Source organism: Schistocerca cancellata, chromosome 5 (assembly GCF_023864275.1).
Source record: "Schistocerca cancellata isolate TAMUIC-IGC-003103 chromosome 5, iqSchCanc2.1, whole genome shotgun sequence".
In the NCBI taxonomy this organism is placed as follows: domain Eukaryota; kingdom Metazoa; phylum Arthropoda; class Insecta; order Orthoptera; family Acrididae; genus Schistocerca; species Schistocerca cancellata.
In genome coordinates this window covers 544,771,807-544,792,321 of record NC_064630.1, presented here as the reverse complement: position 1 = coordinate 544,792,321, position 20,515 = coordinate 544,771,807, and positions in this window count along the sequence as shown.

Here is a 20,515-nt window from a genome sequence, read left to right as displayed (position 1 = left end):
GCTCTGTTGCCTGTGTCTATGTGCCTGTGGTTCTGTCAGTGTGATCATGTGATGTATCTGACCCCAGGAATGTGTCAATAAAGTTTCCCCTTCCTGGGACAATGAATTCACGGTGCTCTTATTTCAATTTCCAGGAGTGTATTTTGCAAACCTTTCTGATACCTGATGGTGAGTGGCGGTACCCCGGAAAACGACGCTAGTGAACATGTTGAAAGTTGCCCGTTCATTCGGATTTTTCATATATTCCACTTATATTTTGTTTTTAGGAGATCGCGACGTTTATTCTTCCAACCTCTTTGGACTGAAGCGACTTGTGAGGCGGAAAGCGGAATGGAAATTCTTGTCTAAAGTTTTGGATTTCGAATTATTGTAATTTTTACGTTCAGCATTAAATTCAGAACAGTTTGTTAAAAGTAAAATGCACTTCTTTTCTACACTTCTTTGTGATGAGAAAGTTGTGTTTTGAAAGCATGCGTTTTAAAGTTTCACTTTATTCCCACTGTTTAATTGGGCATGTTTAAGAAACAAATGTTGCGTACATATTACCCTTAAAATGTCTTTCTCAAACAGTACAAAGTTTTTTAAGTTAACATTACAGATTATTTAGGTGACCCGTTCATGTCTACAGCACATTACAGTGTACACAAATTTAAAACCAAGTAAATTGGCCCCAAACTAAGAGAAATTAGTGAATCCTGTGGTCCTTTTTTTGGCGTAGTATTGGTATTTTTATTCTATGTTATGCCCAATTGCAAATTGCCAACATCTGTAGGCATTTATAACTTTCATATAAAAAGGGACAACTTGTCTTGTTTGTCATTATTCTCACCATAAACTGTTCTTCTTTTGTACGAAGCTAGTCTGAGGTCCTTAAAATGCCTCTAAAATTTAGGACATGCTATACTGAGAAGCATCACATACACAGCTGCGAGATATTCAAAATGTGCCTCTTGTCGGGCCAATGTTATTTCCCCATAACGGCAAGAGGTCCGTTTCCGGAAGATTGACATCGGTTGCTTTAAATGCTACTTTTGGTTGGACTCGGACAACTTTCAAATCGATACGAGCACGTACAGAATGAAGTAAGTTATTATAATACCAAAAAAATACAAAAATTTATGTTTCCGACCTTATCGAATGTCTTCACATGAAGAAAGCATTCTGTAATTGGAGTAAAGCAGCGATCGGTACAAAATGCTAAAATTCAAATAAAAATAGTCTCGATAACATTTTCAAATTTTTATACGTTACCAACCGGTTTCGACCCTTTCCCCGCCATTAAGATTGCTGGTGGCGGCAGACGGATCGAGATCCGTAGATATAAGTATCCTTGCTTCTATGGATCTCTAAACTGATCGAAAAAATCGGGTGAGATCATTGCATTTACTTACCGTGGTGAAGCTTACATAAAGTGGTTAGGTTGTTTCGGCATTGCTACCTCATAATTACTCCGCGATTAGGAATGCTACAGTGTTCTTTCGCCTGATAAAGTGTAAACTCGTAGATTGATAAAACTAGATTGAATGTAAAATGATTATAGCACCTGCAATTGCTCTGAAAACTGGAAGGCAGCTATTATTTTAACTGGCTACGGTGTATCAATATCTCTGCTATATTTGGCGCCAAAATCAGCTGCACATTTTTCCAGTTAAGACACGGAGATTTCATTTAAGTCATTTCCTGACAGGAAATTAGTCAGAGGAAATGTTTTTGATAGATATGAGATCTACGAGTGTTTTCCACTGCACTTGTTATGCTGTGTTCAAATAAGGATTTAGAAGCATATATCACTAGGGGAACGAACAATACCGCCTACAGGAAAATTAAAGAGGCCTTTGAAGAAAAGAGAAGCAGCTTTATTAACATCAAAAGCTCAGATGGAAAATTAGTCGTAAGCAAAGAAGGGAAACACGAAAAGTGGGAGGAGTATAAAGAAGGTATACACAAGGGTGATGTACTTGAAGGCAATATTATAGAAATGGAAGAGGACGTAGATGAAGATAGATGGGACATATGATACTGCGAGAAAGAGTTTGATTAAGTAGTGAAAGATATAAGATGAAATAAAACCTCAGAAGTAGACGACATTCCAGCAGAACTATTGACAGCCTTATGGGAATCAGCCATGACAAACCTGTTCCACCTAGCCTTCAAGATGTATGAGACAAGCGAAATACCTTTAGTCTTCAAGAAGAATATAATAATTCCAATTCCAATAAAGCAGGTGCTGACAGGTGTGAAATTTGCCAAACTGTCCGTTTAATAAGCAAAATAGTAACACGAATTATTTACTGATGAATGGAAAAACTCGTAGAAGCCGACCTCTGGGAAGATCAGCTTGGAGAGCAGAGAAGTAGGTACACGCGAAACAATACTGACACTACGATGCCTTAGAAGATATGTTAAGGAAAGGCAAACGTACCTTTATAGCATTTGTATACTTGGAGAAAGGACGTAGAAAAAGCTTTTGACAATTTTGACTGAAGTAATCTTTGAAATTCTGAAGGTATCATGGATAAAATACAGTCAGTGAAAAGTTATTTACAACTTTTACGGAAACCAGACAATAGTAATAAGAGTCAGGGGGCGTGAAAGGGAAGCAGTGGTTGAGGAGGGAGTGATATAGGACTGTAACCTATCCCTGATGTTATTCAATCTGTAGATTGAGCAGGCAGTAAAGGAAACCAAAAAAAGATTTGGAGAAGGACTCATAGTTCAGAGTTAAAAAATAAAATCTTTCACGTTTGCTGATAACACTGTGCCGGCCGATGTGACCGTGCGGTTCTAGGCGATTCAGTCTGGAACCGCGTGACCGCTACGGTCGCAGGTTCGAATCCTGCCTCGGGCATGGATGTGTGTGATGTCCTTAGGTTAGTTAGGTTTAAGTAGTTCCAAGTCCCAGGGGACTGATGACCACAGATGTTAAGTCCCATTGTGCTCAGAGCCATTTTGAGCCGATGACTCTGTAATTCTTTCAGAGACAGCAAGGGACCTGGAAGAGCAGCTTAACGGAGTGGACAGGGTCTTAAAACGAAGATATAGGAATGGAAAAGAAAACCAAGTAGCTGTCAGATGGCGAACAATTTGGCTTTAGGAAAGTTGAAGACACTAAGGAGGCAATTCTGGCGTTGTCGTTGATAATGGAAGCATGACTAAAAAAAAAAGTAAGGCCACATTCATAGGATTTGTCGATCTGGAAAAAGCGTTAGACAGTGTGAAATAGTGCAAGATATTCGAAATCCTGAGAAAAAGAGAGGTAAGCTATGTACTAGAACGAAAGGGGAACAATAAGACTGGACGACCAAGAATGAAGGGCACAGATTAAAACGGGCTAAGACAGGGATGTAGTCTTTCGCCCCTGCTGTTCAATCTACACGTCGAAGAAGCAGTGACGGAAATATAAGAGAGGTTCAAGAGTGGGAATAAAATTCAAGGTGATGACATTACTATCCTGAGTGAAACTGAAGAAGAGTTACATGATATTCCGAATGGAATGAACACTCTAATGAGTAGGCCGCGTGGGATTAGCCGAGCGGTCTCAGGCGCTGCAGTCATGGACTGTGCGGCTGGTCCCGGCGGAGGTTCGAGTCCTCCCTCGGGCATGGGTGTGTGTATTCGTCCTTAGGGTAATTTAGGTTAAGTAGTGTGTAAGCTTAGGGACTGATGACCTTAGCAGTTAAGTCCCATAAGATTTCACACACATTTGAACATTTTTTTCTAATGAGTACAGCATATGGATTGAGAGCAGTTCGAGGAAAGACGAAAGCAATGAGAAGTAGCACTAATGAGAACAGCGCGAAACTTAACATCAGGATTGATGTCTACCAGTATCAAACATACTTAATCTGAAGGAGAAGTTTCTGAGAATGTACGTACGCATTATATGGCAGTGAGACATGGGCTATGGTGAAGCCGGAACAGAAGAGAAGGATTTGAGATGTGGTGCTACATATGTATGTTGAAACTTAGGTGGACTGCTACGGAATGAGTAGGTTCTGCGCAGAATCGGAGAGGAAAGGAATATATGTAAAACACTGACAAGAAGAAGGGACTGGATGATAAGACATCTGTTAAGTTATCAGTGTATACCTTCCGTGGTAATAGACGGAGCTGTATAGGGTAAAAACCGTAGAGAAAGACAGAGATTCGAATTCCTTCAGCAAATAAAAATAATGAACATAAACACAGACAAAACAAGGATAATGGAATGTAGGTGATACTGAAGGAATTACAGTAGGATACGACATGCTAGAAGTAGTAGTGAGTTTCACTATTTTGGCAGCAAAACATTTGATGATGGCTTAAATGGAGAGGATATACAATGAAGTGACAGAAGTCATGGTACGCCTCCTAATATCGTGACGAACCTTCACCTGCCCAGAGTATTGCGGAAACTCGACGAGGCATGGACTCAAACTCGGTTATGTCCTACAGATTTTTGTTGAGTTTCACGTCGGATGACAAATCATTAGCAAAAACTGTCCAGAATTTTCTTCAAACCAACTACAAACTGTTGTGGCCTGTTGACACGCCACATTGTCATACATAAAAATTCGATCGTTGGTTTGGAACAGGAAGTCCATGAAAGGCTGCAGATGACCTCCAAAAAACAAACATAACAATTTCTAGTCAGTGATCGGTTCAGTTGGATCGGAGGACCTAGTCCATTCCATGTAAATACAGCCCACACCATTATGGAGCCACCACCAGTTTGCACAGTGTCTTATTGACAATTTGGGTCCCTGGTTTCTGGGGCTGCGCTACACTCGAGCTCTACCGTTAGCTCTTACTAACTGAAATCGGGACTCGTCTTACCAGTCGTCAAGGGTCCAACCGATAGGGTCACTAAGCCCAGAAGAGGCGCTGAATGCGACATCGTGCTGTTAGAAATGGCACCCGCCTCGGTCGTCTACTGCCGAAGCCCAGTAATGCCAAATTTCGCTGCATTGTTCTAGCGGATACGTCCGACGCACGTCCCATATTGATTTCTGCAACAATTTTACCCAGTGCTGGTTGTCTGTAAAGCATTGACAACTCTACGCATACGCCGCTGCTCTCGGTCGTTAAGTGAAGACTGTCGGCCACTGCGTTGTCCTTGGTGGGAGGTAATGCTTGAAATTTGTTATTCTCGGCACGCTCTTGAGCAAGTGGATCTCGGAATATTGAATTCCATGCGTCTAACTCCAACTACCATTCCGCGTTCAAAGTCTGTTAATTCCCGTCGTGTGGCCATAATCACGCCTGAAACTTTTTCAGATGAACCAACTGAGTACAAATGACAGCTTCACAAATGCACTGCCCTTTTATACCTTGTTTATACGATGCTACCGCCATCTGTATGTTTGCGTATCGCTGTCCTATGTCATTTGTCACCTCAGTGTAAAATTTGCATGTCATTTTGATTTTGTAAGTTGTTGATGTGCACATCAGACAGAAAGCAAGTTAGTAGTAAACAATCTTTTGTCTGTTTGTGATAAAGTCTTTGCCTCTGCGCATCTGATACATTATTAATTGAAGTGTAGCAGATGATGCAGGTATTCAGCAGCGCTGAATTGACTTGTGATTTTATGTGTTAGATGAAGAAAGATTTATTGTAAAGGATAGCAGGGGTAAATATGATGTAAATATTTAAAGGCGAAGAGGTTATAAATTTTAAATAATTTTTTTTAAATTATTATTGTCAGCTAGGTAACTTTGTTCACTTACTCAAAGCTGAGAGAAAGACCACCCCACTTCCCTGAGTCATGCATTAACATATCAACTAATTAAACTGTTTGGTTTTTATTGATATTCTCTGCTAACATTACTCTCTTGAGCATAGTATTATTCAGACCAGTGTTAAGTGTGAAGATCATGCGAAGTTTTACTCGGTCTTGGAATATCGTTTCATGGGAATAGTTACTATCTCTGTCGCACTGTTTAAAGAAGGTTTATCATTACGCTTTAGCCTCCCCCATCGCCCCCCCCCCCTCCCCGAAATTTGACTTAAAAATAGAAATTTAGATTAGCCGCTGCCTGCTTGCTGTTTGCTGTTGCGCTTTCGAGAAATTTGCAACAATGTAGTGAAGACGAGATGTAAGTGCAAATTTTGAAGAGGGCCAGACAATTGCTTTACCTCAATTGCACCATTTAATATAAAGAGAATATGTATTCAGACCAGTTGCTGTTCAGTTCAAATTAGATTCTGTTTAGTCAAAGATTAGTTTACGAGTTTAAGTTGGATAACAGTTAGTGGGTATGTAGTAGAGAATATGACTTTTTTATAGAATGGGAGGTAAATTTGAGCTACATTTCATACAGAAACACGTAGTGGGATCCTACATGTTGACTGAGAATGGAGAGAATGGCGTTTCTGAATGAGAGAAATTTGGTAACATTGAATATACTGTAGATTTAAGTAGAAATTATTCCAATCCATATGTAGCATACAGCAAACCAGTGCTTAACAGTATTGGTTAACAATCGCAACCAAGACTGTTTTTAACCAATACTGTAGATTTAAGTATTAGGAAGTTTATACTGAAAGTATTTCTATGGAGTGTAGCAAAGCACGGAAGTGAAAAATGGACGATACGCAGTTTAGACAAGAAGAGAATATGTTTTGAAATGTGGTGCTGTAGAAGAACGCTGAAGATCAGACGGGCATGTTGTGTAACTAAGAAGATACTGAACAGAATTGGGGAGAAAAGAAATCTGTGACACAACCTGACTAGGAGAAGGGATCGGTTGTAGGACACATTTTGAGATATTAAAGGATCGTGAATGTAGTAGTGGAGGGATGTGTGTGGAGGGGGGAGGGGTAAAAGTCGTAGAGAGGGAGACCAAGAGATGAATACTGCAAGCAGATTCGGGAGGATGTAGGTTGCAGTAGTTATTCGGAGATGAAGAGGCTTGTAGAGGATACAGTAGCATGGAAAGCTGCATCAAACCGGTCATCAGACTGAAGAAAACAACAACACCTTCAAAGCACTCTAGCTCAAACAGTCTCGGTCCAGTCTTCAGTCAGCAAAAATAGGTTTCCTTCAGCATCGGCTCGCCGAAGTTTGAGATCCTATAATGCCGTATAGAAGTTACAGCAAGAGCTCCAGCACTGAACATGAGCGACTCGTGCAGCTGTTTGGACCAAGTGCACTGTTATCACATAAATAGTGTTATAGATTGACGTCTGTTCGCTAGTAGCGCCTTATCATTTGGATTGTTACAAAATGTCCTCCTTTTGACAGTTGGGAAGTCTGTCATACCTGTTAACTTCTGTACAGCCTGCTTCTTTAACGCTACTTCAGAGACATCAAACGGCAGCTTAATTCAATATATGGCTGCTTTCACACAATACGTTCTGTCTGTTGATTCACCAGTACAGATGTGATCTGTCAGGGTGACTACAGAATTACGAAAGGTCTTTCTACCATCGGAATTCTTACACGTTAATTATGTGTCAAGTGCTATCGTGCACCGTGCACTTACAAAACATCGTATGAAGGTAATTGCAACAATAGGGACAATGAAATTTTAATACTCGTATTCATTTCTCCTAAATGGTTTGGAAGAAACACAACAGCTTTTAACAAGACATATTCCAGCTGGACTTTTTTTTTAATGGACTGCTTGAGATGCGACATTGTGTAAAGTTCGGTTTCTTTCTGCCAGATCCCCAGCAATCATACGTCGAGGGAAGTGGTGCAGCCGTGAGAAACGGGCTTCGCACTGAGAGGACAGCAGTTCAAATCCCCGTCCGGCCCTCTAGATGCATGTTTCCCCTGACTTCCTTAACCGCTTAAGGAAAATGCCTGAATGGTTCAATTGAAAAGAACATGGACGTTTTCCTACATCATCTTTCCCGAAATCGAGCTTGTGCTCCGTCTCTAGTGACCTTTTGGTCGACGGGACGTTACACCCCTATCTTCCTTTCTTCCACTTCCAGCGAGCAGGGCGCGAGGGAGAGGAGTTCGCGACTGGGAGTATTCGGGAGGTTGTTACCAGCTCCGTCAATTGCTTCACACATTGGCAATTTCATGGTAGGCACAATGGCTACTGCTGGTAAACCGAGACAGTGGAATAAGTGCAAAACATAATTAAACCCTTCTACTGCCTGTATAGCATTTTATCGGTCTGTAGTTTTTCATTCATTACCTACATTGTTCACTTATTTCTTCTGTACATATTGTCTCTCTCTTCCTCTTTGTTTTGTCACTGAGGCCGCTGAAACTCTTTATTTTTGCTCTAATGTTTCTGGTCTTCCCGATTTCTACCTCCGTTATTCCCATTTCCCTTATGTCTGCTTTAACTTCTTTGACCAATTTTATTGATGTTTTTGGGCTTCTGTTACAAAAGGTAAAAATTCTTATTGTTCTTCTTTACTATTACATTTTTGTATGTCCATAGAATACAACTCTTCCCTTCCTCATTGATTGTAATATTCGTTCTTCCATTTTTCTTGGTATTATTCTCTTTTGAACCATACCAGACCACGTAATGTAGCCCACAGTAAAGGATACTTTCAGAGTTTCAGCTTTTCTTTGTACCCCTATTTGCCGGCCGGGATGGCCGAGCGGTTCTAGGCGCTACAGTCTGTAACCGCGCGACCTGTACGGTCGCAGGTTCGAATCCTGCCTCGGGCATGGGTGTGTGTTATGTTTTTAGGTTAGTTAGGTTTAAATAGTTCTATGTTCTATGTTCTATGATCTCAGATGTTAAGTCCCATAGTGATCAGAGCCATTTGAACCTTTTTTTTTTGTACCCCTAATACTTCTTTTCTCTACCGCTCGTCAGACATAGTTGTTCCGGTATTCTTGGATTTTTCTGTCAGACCAGCTGTCCAGTCATGAATCTTCTGCCTAAAAAGTTTTCTGCCTGATGTATCAATTTGTGTTATTCGATAAGGGGAACATTGGCGCCTCTTAAAACGCCCATCAAGGACTAAGTGAAATGACTGGTCCTTGGGGGAGAGAGAACTTCATTCACCTTTTATGGCACACAAAGTTTTATTCATCTAAACAATTAATTCATATAACAATTATAATGAAAATTTTGCCAAATGAATGGTTACTAGATATCTAAACAGGCACAAGTTTGCCGTTGAGGCAATTATGCTGATACAGGTACAATAAGTAAAGCAACAAACTAGCATTAAATATCAACTCTCTGAACAGCTTGTCGTTACAGCGATTTCAAGTTACACACCAAAAGGCAGCAGCCGACTTACACTACTGCAACTTTCATGGGTTTATTGTACCATGAATAACAATAGAATAATAGGGATCAATAGTTAACAGATCAAGCGGCAGAAGCATATTTACGTTAGTGCAAATATCATGTGATTAAAATAATATATAATATAATATCTCGAGGATTAGACTGAAGACAAACGAACGGTGACACAGTTGACTTACAGACAATAAATGACACGCTTGTCAAATGCATTCATAACTGAATAAATCGAATACGCAACTTTAAACATGCAAGTCTTTCATCTGAAACACAACTTAGCTAACACCTGTAAAAGACAGGCAATAATTGCATGTACAGAAATCCTTTTTAAATTTGTGAGCCTTGGACAAATACATGACATTTATAAATATATCTGAGTTCCAGGCCCCAGCCAGGTACAGACACGAACCCCACACACAACAGGTAGCGTGGGCAATGGCCAGTTGTTGTATGTGTGAGCTTGGGTTGTGGGTTTGAGCTACACCTTCAGGCCCTTGCGTATTTTTCTTCTTTAGTAGATTCTAACGTTCCGTTTATGCTCCAGATACATCCTGTAACAGTTGCCTGTTCTGAAGTTAATACTGTATGAGGGAGTGTACGTGAGACAAAGTCGGTGTGAGACATGTATACCTCGCGCTGTTGCAGGATGTATCTGGAGCACAAACGGAACGTTAGAATCTACTAAACAAGAAAAATATGCAAGGGCCTGAAGGTGTAGCTCAAACCCACAACCCAAGCTCACAGATACAACACCTCTGCATTGTTGTAAGTGAGCTGCCTTGAGTACATTAGGGTAAGATTGTTTATTTAATTAGTTTAAGATGTAGCATATTTGTTACCTTATTGAGACAAGCGATTCATTGGATCAAAATTTCTTACGATCATTTCGCCATTGCCGTTGAACGTCATTAATGTTTACTAGAGTAAACATGGCTGGTGCAAGGTTTATATTCGATGAAAGGAAGTCAGTTTTGAAGTGGTATTTTTAGTACGAAAACATTAATGACGTTCAACGGCAATGGCGAAATGATCGTAAGAAATTTTGATCCAATAAATCGCGTGTCTCAATAAGATAACAAATATGCTACATCTTAAACTAATTAAATAAACAATCCTACCCTAATGTACTCAAGGCAGCGCACTTACAACAATGCAGAGGTGTCCAAAAAAATGTATCCACTGTTGAAAAGTCCATAACTGGCAAAGTAATTGACGAAGTTGTCTCATCTTTGCTAGTGTAATAGTTTGTAGTTCCGGCAATCGGCACACAAGCGTTGTATTGCGTTGTTTTGTTTTATCAGATGACAGTCGCCAGATAGTCAGTGTTTTGTTCTTAGTTGCACCTAGTTACTCGAGTAAACATGGCTGGTGCAAGGTTTATATTCGATGAAAGGAAGTCAGTTTTGAAGTGGTATTTTTAGTACGAAAACATTAATGACGTTCAACGGCAATGGCGAAATGAGTATCAAACAGAGCCACCGACGCGTTTAACGATTCGTCGCATTCGAGACAAGTTTGAAGCCGAAACCTATGTTAAAGATGTACACAAACAACGATCTGGACGACCCGTAACAGTAACAAGTCTTGCTAACTCCCGTCCTGTGTTACGACAATTCACTCGGTCACCACAGAAGTCTGTGAGACAGTGTGCCCGTGAAACTGGAGTGAGTCGCTCAAAGTGTTCGGCGAATTTTGATGACAGCAAAGTGGAAGTGCTACATCCCACGATTGCTACAAGCAATGAACGAGGACGACCCAGATCGTAAAATGGAGTGCTGCGAGTGGTTTACTAACATGGTGCGCAGCGATGAAGAGTTTGCAGCGATGATTGTGTGGTCTGATGAGGCACAGTTCAAACTCAATGGTACAGTAAATCGCCACAATTGCATCTACTGGGCCACCGAAAATCCGAACGTCCATGTAGACAAAGCCGTGGATTTACCAGGAGTAAATGTGTGGTGTGGGTTATCTAACCGGGGCTTGATTGGTCCATTCTTCTTTGACGACACAGTCACCGGTGAGGTGCCTTCAGAAGCTCCAGACATTCATTTTACCTGCCATCCGAGACTTGCATGGAGACGGAAGAATTTACTTTCACCAAGATGGTGCCCCAGCCCACTACCAAAATCGTGTTAGAGCGTATCTCGACGAAAATCTACCAGGGTGATGGATAGGTCGTAGAGGTGCTGTGGAGTATCCACCACGTTCCCCAGACCTAACTCCTCTGGTCTTTTACCTGTGGGAAACACTAAGGACGTCGTTTATCGACAAAAGCCACGCACATTGGATGAACTTCGAGAATCCATCGTACATTCATGTGCCAATATCCAACTGAACACGTTGCAGTCAGTAGTTCGTGCTGCAGTTCGGCGGCATTTTTTGTGTGTGGATGTTAATGGTGACCATTTCGAACACCTATAGTGATATCTTTAAGTTGGATTTTAAGCTACACTTTCACAAAAATGAGACAACTCCGTCAATTAGTTTGCAAGTTACGGTCTTTTAAACAGTGGATACATTATTTGTACCCCTCTGTATTAAATAAAACATCAAATTTAGCACCAAACACGTTAAGCAAATTGTCACTGCCTGCAAGTAGTAACCGAATCACACTCAAACTTCAGGTATGTAAAACACACAAACTACACTGACGTAAGCTTACGTCAAGCAAAGGCATAAAATGATAAATTAGCCTTACTGTAATTACACGCCCTTGATGGATATAGCATTCAAGACTATATAGAAAGATCTGGAAGAATGAACATACATTGGTGCATCGATGTATTCAATGATACACAGTGCTTTCTGAAACAGATTAAACGCTAAGATTGAGAAATAATACACAGCCCCAAGGTTTAAATGGTAAACCAGAATATCGACGCCATTAGGTGCCAACACGAATTACTACAGTCAGAATGGCACAACAAGTTCCATAGCGCCGAACCACCAGGTAAATTGTAAACAGAGTTTCGGGATTGAAAATCAACCCATGATCTGTCTCAGGTTCATCACACTTGCAACACAGAGGGCAGAAAATGTGTCTCCAACGAATGACGTAAATACAACGATGTTGCCTTATTACATCATTCAAAGTCAGTGTCCAACAGCTTCAGAAACGTAGCCGGGATCCCCAACAACATGTATCGGCTAACGACCACCAGCTTCTTCGTTATGCAGCCCATCCCAACTTTCGCGCAACCAGTGCCGAACCAAATGGCAGTTTCCATCGCGACAGTATTCGCCGCCAAGGTTGCCACTCGCGTCCACTACCGACCACAACCTGTTACTAATTGCTCCTCACCCTGCACGTTCGATAGATCGATCACCTCTCTCGTGCGCGCCACCTCGCGACCGCATCACGAATGCCGAAAGGATGCGATCTCTGGAGGAGAATCGATAGGACGTAAGCCGGCACGGCCCAACCTCACCTCCCCCCCCCCCCCCCCCCTCCAGAGCATCAAGCCGACCCCACGGAGCCAGGAAAACCAAGCTTAATCACTTTCCTTAACATGGCTGATATGAACCCTGGAGGTTTTCCCTGTGGCCAGGTTGCGCACCAGAAGATCCCATAAAACAGGGACGCATTTTTTTGGAAGGACCATCCTCTCCCTTTGATCCAACACCAAAACCCCGCACAAACACGCAATCCCCCACTTTACTCTTAAAAGGACACCTGCCCTGATTATACCGACGATTTTCATCAAACGACCACACATTAGCCAATGGTGAGTTGTGGGGATATACGATCATTAAGGATAGTGGTGTCGTGCTTCATGTTGAACAGGTTTAGAGGCTAGGGAACCAAAGCATCCCACCTTTTCTGGTCTTTCGCATGATAAATAATCAAGGCAGTCTTGAAGTTCCAGTTAACACTTTCAGCAAAGGAGGGTTGGGGGTAGTAAGCAGTTGTGGATATGTGGTGCACTGCATTCCCAAAGCTAAACTTCTTAAATTCTCTGGAAGTAAATACCAGGGCGTTATCGCTCACCAAGGACTTATTAGAAGTTCCAGATATCGAAAACATACCGGTCACATGCTTGATGGACAAGGCAGCGGTAACCCCGCAGCTGGGAACCAATCAACTAAAACGTGAGAAAGCGTCGATTGTCACCAGAATATAAATGTTCCATTTTTGGTCCGAGGCAGGGGGGCGATATAATCAATCTACAACATACACACCAATAGGACAAAAGCCGGCATGTCTCATTATTAATGTTTCCTTCAAGGTTTCTTTTACAGCTCCGTTTGTTTTTTATTGTTTCAGTTTTATCTTTGTTGAGCTTTTAGTAGAATTCCATAATGTGCTTGATCAGTCTGATTAGTACCATTCTTTTAATATGCTCATAGCCTTTTGGCCTGCGTTTTTTGATATCTTAATAAATGTTGCTGTTTTCGATTTCTTTATTTGCTCTTACTCTGTGTGTTTCTACTATACCAATGTGCATTCACAACTTCACGTTTGCGCTTTCTGTTGTTATGTGGAGATCTTCAATGCGATGTCATCATTTCAGAAATGCATATCTGTGAGTTTTGTTGATTTCTATTGTACATCACCAAGATGCAGCTCCCATGTACAGTTATTTTTTAAATCTGTGTAATGTCAATTTGTGAGACGTATACTGGCATAATAAAAATGCTATAAAGACAGAAAACGAACATTTTTATTGGGTTATCCACAGAAAACTTCCCAAATATTTTGGTCATAACCAGGGGATTAGAGCATATTTTAATTTGTTTCTATGACAATAAATCCATCCTGTGAACGTTATTATGATTTGATGCTGTGAACAATATTGTTGCGAAAAAGAGCTAAAGACTGTTGAGCCTATTACTACTCCTACATGTATACGGGTGTGAGGTAGTTAGGATCTATAGACCCTAGGATGAATCTATGTTGCAAGACACAGCAGGAAAAATTTTCTAATAATTAATACAAAAAACTGCATTTCAGAGCAATTTCTGAATTAAAAATATGCATCACCCAGTAGGGGACGAGAAATCGAAATGAAACTTCGCGGATTGCAAGGATATGTAATCTTATTTCGGTGATCACAAAATCGAGTCAACTTTACGAAGAACTTGGTGTTAGGAGCCCACTCATTAGTACGGCACTACATCCACTCTGATCTGGATACATGCAGTAATTCGGTTGAGAAGGATGGTATAACGACGTTTATCTTCTCCTGAGACAAGCTGGCCCTTAGCTGCTGCAAATGTTCCTTGATAGATATTGACGCTGAGGACAGATTTGACATCCAAGCTGGTCCCACACATGTGCTATCTGGGGTACATCTGTCGACCCTACTGGCCAGGGAGTATCTGAACATCATCACGTAGGCAGTGCATAGAGACACATGCTATGAATCGAAGAACATTGTCCTGTTGAAAAATGGCCTCGTGATACTGTCCCATTAAAGATAACACGTGAGGATTTAGGATGGTTGTGACGTACCCTTGTAGCGTAAGATTTCGTTCAGTCACTACTAGCCGTGACGCAAAGCCATACATTATGGCTTCTAACACGATGACCCCAGGAGTGACACCTCTGCACGTCTCGAAAACGTTGGACGAATGGGACCTTTACCCAGGTCGCCACTATATTCGCCGACGTTTGTAATATGGGGTACAGGAGAACCACGACTTATCGCTGAACACGGAGTAACGTCATTCATCAGCAGTCCATGCTTCCCGGTCAAGACACCACTCCAAACGAAGCCGTTCGTGTTGTGATGTTAACGACAGCCTACGCATGCGATGGAAATTTCCTACCCCGCCTACTGCCGATCTCAGACCAGTGGTGTGAGGTGATACAAAATAATGCAGAGAGTCCTTTAGTTGTTCTCGGGATGTCAACGCAAATCTGAATGGGTTACGTTTTGCTTGGTGCACACTATGGGGATTCTCTCATGTGGTGGTCAGATGTGGGAGCTATGCAGTTCAACATCGGGCCACTGTCACATCCAACTGACCTTCAGATCTGGATATAGCATGATCCGATGAGCCGGCCAAATGGAGACCCACAATGAGGTCCCTTTCAAAGGCTGTCAGGTGCTGATAATACTGGCTCACACGAGTACATGGTATCCCCAGGTCCTTCATAGTGATCACTCAACATTTGACACTCTTTACTTATGTATCATACCAGGCGTTTGACAGCGCTAAACACGAACAGCATCAATGCACTGTGGTGGGCGTTATACATGTCACAGAAAACTGCAGCGCTAAATTATTTACATACCCGCCGTTGGTGTGTACGTGGACGAAGTTACGATGATACACAGACATGACTTCTGGGTACTTCACATTCCTTGTCAGTGTACAACGTAGCATTAGTGATTTGTTATTGAATTTTATAAATATTTACTGTACAATGTACACTGAAGAGCCAAAGAAACTGGTACACCTGCCTATTATCGTGTAGGGCCACCGCGAGCACGTAGAAGTACCGCATGGACTGGACTAATGTCTGAAGTATGCTGCAGGGCTGTCCATAAATCCGTAAGAGTACGAGGGGGTGAAGATCTCTTCTGAACAGCACGTTGCAAGGCATCCCAGATATACTCAATAGTGTTCATGTCTGGGGAGTTCCTTGTCGCATTGTCCTGCTGGAATTGCCCAAGTCTGTCGGAATGCACAATGGTCATGAATGGATGCAGGTGATCAGACAGGATGCTTACGTACGTGTCACCTGTCACGTATATAGACGTATCAGAGGTCCTATAACACTTCAACTGAACACGCTCCACACCACTACAGAGCCTCCACCTGCTGATATGCAGGTTCCACCGCTTCATGAGATTGTCTATATACCCGTACATGTCCATTCGCTCGATACAATTTCAAACGAGACTCGTCCGACCAGGCATCGTTTCCAGTCATCAACAGTCCATTGTCGGTGTAGACCGGCCCAGGCGAGGTGTAAAGTTTTGTGTCGTGCAGTCATCAAGGGTACACGAGTGAGCCTGCGGCTCCGAAAGCCCACATCGACGATGTTCCGTTGAATGGTTTGCGCGCTGACACTGGTTGATGGCCCAGCATTGAAATTTGCAGCAATTTTCTGAAGGGTTGCATTTGTGCCACATCGAACGATTCTGTCCAGTCGTCGTTGGTCCCGTTCTTGCAGTATCTGTTTCCGGCCGCAGAGATGTAGGAGATTTGATTTTTTACCGGATTCCTGACAATCAAGGTACACACGTGAAAAGGTCATACGGGAAAATCCCCACTTCATCGCTACCTCGGAGATGTTGTGTCCCACCGCTCGTGCGCCGACTATAGCACCACGTTCAAAGTCACTTAAATCTTGATAACCAGCCATTGTAGCAGCAGTAACCGATATAAGAGCACCATACACTTGTCTTACGAGTATATAGGCGTTGCTGACCGCAGAGCTGTATTCTGCCTGTTTACATAACTCTATGTTTGAATACGCATGCCTATACCAGTTTCTTTTTCGCTTCAGTGTGTAATTTAATGATATGATGAGGTTAAAATAAGCACAGAATTAAATTATGCGTATAAATTTGTCATCTATTCCCATTTTTGTAAATACCATTTGCATTTGGTTTTCCCACTAATATGCTCATAATAGTAATATGGCCTTGCTGTAAGGTAGCGTATAAATAATGTGTTAGGTTTTATGGATCTTAAAACAGTCTCTTACGTTCCTAGCAACATCTCGTTAAAGAATACAGTTATCTGAAAATATTTTTCTTAACCTCATGAGCTAAAGTATCTACGTCTGGCGACAAGAAGTAAAATATATCACCTGTTGTAGTTTGGATGAAATAAAGCATGAACGAACTAATTTTTGTCGCGGAATTGAACTCACTTCGAACTCAAAAAATCCGTTACTTGCTCTGTTGAAAGTATTGAGCGATTTTGCCTACTGAAAAGCCACGCAAATGACCGGCCACCACAGGTAATCTGACACGAGGTAGCGGGTTGGTTCGAATAGTGAATACTGAATTAATTCATGTCAGCTATCCACTGAAGAACTCAAAGAAGTCCATACGAAAACGTTTGCGTCTTTTTGGTGCGACGTTCTAGCCGCTGCCTAGTTACCTTGCGTGTATATGGGATCCTGGCAGTGAGATAAATGACGTAGTTGCGGGGTGACGCAGTAACACGCGAGGCTATTTAGAATAGACTGCTGCAAAGGAAGGTCAGGTTGCGGGTAACAACATGTAACAGCCAGGTCACATCAAATACGATCGATTCAGCGCGCTATCGAATGCAGCAGATGGGGATGAGATAAGCTCATTGGCAGAAAGTCCAAGGAATGGCGTCAGCATCAGTGTCTCGGCTTTCTGTGCAGCTACTGGAGGTTACCATGCTGTCCAGGTAAAGGACGAGTCACCCATTGTAAGTCACTGGCTTTCAGTTCAACGTTTATACGGTGAGGTAGGTACCGCCGGTACTCGTTAATATTACTCGTAATTGGCAGGGAAATCGGGGACGCTTTGCCACTGATGCCGGCACTGCGCACATACATCTGCGCGATCTGTAGTTTGGTTGAAGGAAAGGTATCGACAGAGGTCGTCGAGACTCGACTTTCTCCAGCCACGCAGTACGTCACGTGTTCGGGCGGCGCCGAGCCGCGGCTGTGTTGCCCAAGCTACTGGCGCCATCAGACCTTTCATGGAGAGTTGTCGCTGGCCGCCGGTCCATATCTCCACTGCGGCCATCCTGCCCGTTTTAAACGAGTGACTTGCTTGTCTTGCTGGGTGCGCGGTAGGAATGGCGGTTATCGCTGAAACGACCGGTTTTTCTACGGCAGTTTAACCTGACAATTAAAACCGCTCAAAATAACCGGTCTCTGAAATAACCGATTTTCGGCTTTTTATTCCTATCATTTCCTGTAACAAACGTAGAAATATTACAGAGATTGAAAAATTTTGGCTCTCTGAGTTTTGAGATACATAGAATCAAATGGTTCAAATGGCTCTGAGCGCTATGGGACTTAACATCTGTGGTCATCAGTCCCCTAGAACTTAGAACTACTTAAACCTAACTAACCTAAGGACATCACACACACCCATGCCCGAGGCAGGATTCGAACCTGCGACTGTAGCAGTCCCGCGGTTCCGGACTGCAGCGCCAGAACCACACGGCCACCGCGGCCGGCTACATAGTATCAAAACAATAAATTAAACAGGGAATTAGAAGAAAACATACTCCGTCCACTGTTGGCTGTCTTTTCTCGAAAAGTAATAAGTGGCTGACTACTACAAAAAAATGCCAGTGTTCCCCTACCGATTCTAATGTTATGAAATTCTGGTCAAAAATCGTACTGTAATCGGGGATCATACCACCATTTGGGCATTACGAACATTCAGTGGTAAAGGGTGAAAGAAAGGTTGGAGAATGTTTTTCGTGTTAGTTTGTCCGATTTCAAGGGCCTCAAGTAGATATGTAGACAAAGGAAGAAGATCACCTACTTTCTATTTTTATTGTATACTATGAATAAATTGTTGTTACGTATTTATTTATTATTATTCAGGTAAGGTCCCAATCGGACCACTCGATGTACAATCCAACAATGTCACTTTTGATGGTTGACCTTCCTTTGTGTCCAAATTTGTTTCATCCTTTCAGAATGAAGTCTCTTTCTTTCATCAGACCACCGTGTTCCAGTGCGTTTTACAGTTTCCCTCTGAGCACATTTCCAAATGGTTCAAATGCCTCTGAGCGCTATGGGACTTAACATCTGTGGTCATCAGTCCCCTAGAACTTGGAACTACTTAAACCTAACTAACCTAAGGACATCACACACATCCATGCTCGAGGCAGGATTCGAACCCGCGACCGCAGCGGTCACGCGGTTCCAGACTGAAGAGCCTAGAACCGCACGGCCACACTGGCTGGCCCACATTTCCAAGCAAATATCTTTTCCCTGAATGCTTTTCTATCTGTAACGTCTGCCTGAGTTATGCCGGCTACTTTAAAATCCTCCTTAATCGCGGCGATCCAATGAATTGGCTCAGTTTTGGACTTACTTCTGTTTTCGCAGAATTCTACTATTTCTTTTGTCAACCTAGAGGGTGTCATTCTTTTAATGTGACCATAAAATATAAGTCTTCGTTTTCTTATGTCACCATGTGTGTCTGTGTATTCTTCTGTTTCCTTATTACTTCTCAGACTATAAGTTTCTCCATTAGTAATTTTGAAGCCTAATATTTTTCTAATAATCTTTCTTCCTTTCTTTCTTTTGAATTTCTTCAATCTTCCTCTTTCTATTTAAAATTAAAGTTTGTCCTCCATAAAGACATTCAGGTTTGATTACAGTGTTGTAATGCCTAAATTTACTGAATTTAGAAAATGATTTTTTATTATAAATATTTTATGTTAGTCTGAATGCTGTTGTCATTTTTTAACAGCGATCTTCGTTTATAGCTTCTTCCAGACCGTTTTCTTGTATGATTTCCCCCAAGTATTTCAACTCAGTAATCCTTTTAGTTTTTGCTTCATGTTTCTGCAGTGAAACTTGGCTCTGTTTGAAAAGAATCTAAAAAGCGGGGAAAAGAATACAGGCTCAATAACTGATAAGAGAAATATATTAATCGACACTTAAAGATGCCTAAATGAAAGGAAGGCTGCCAATTTAATGGCTTGCAAACCAAGACGAATAAAACAGTAAACGCGTTTTCGCACGTACGGTCAAGTTCGTAAGTCATACAGTATATAGCTTTTCCTAAAAGTTTTTATTGTTCCACATTTCGCGAATATTTACTTGCCACGCGCACCCTCTGCCACGCACCGCGACCGATCTCTCATGAGTGGGTGGTGGTGGGTGGCCATGGAGAATAATGTCAGTAAGTACACACACAAGCCTCTTATACATAGATTCAGATTACGTCTTCAACACTGACGGTTATAAGAGGAACAGCAACACACAATTAAAACAGAATTTTTTATTTCAAATTTTTGTGGCGCGGACTCCGTTGTTATGTGACCCTTACGATAAACAGCCTGCGCTTAAATGCCGCTCTGGTCATACCACATAAATTAACAGACGTAACACATCCCCCAAGGCACACAAAACAGGTCAGAACACTGTTGCCGACGCAACGAGAAAAGACTGCAAGATTTAAAAGAATGCAAAAATACCCGTAACTGGCGAAGTGTTACAGCAGCTCAAATTTTAGTTCCGACTTCAATGCGGGATGCTTTTAATAGTTTCCACAACCAAACTCTCTCTTTAAATATGACCAAGTCCAAACAGATTATGTGGTACGTAAAGTACACCAGTTATTATATTTATATATATTAGCTACGACAGTCCCACTAAAGTGGAATTTATCAAACACGG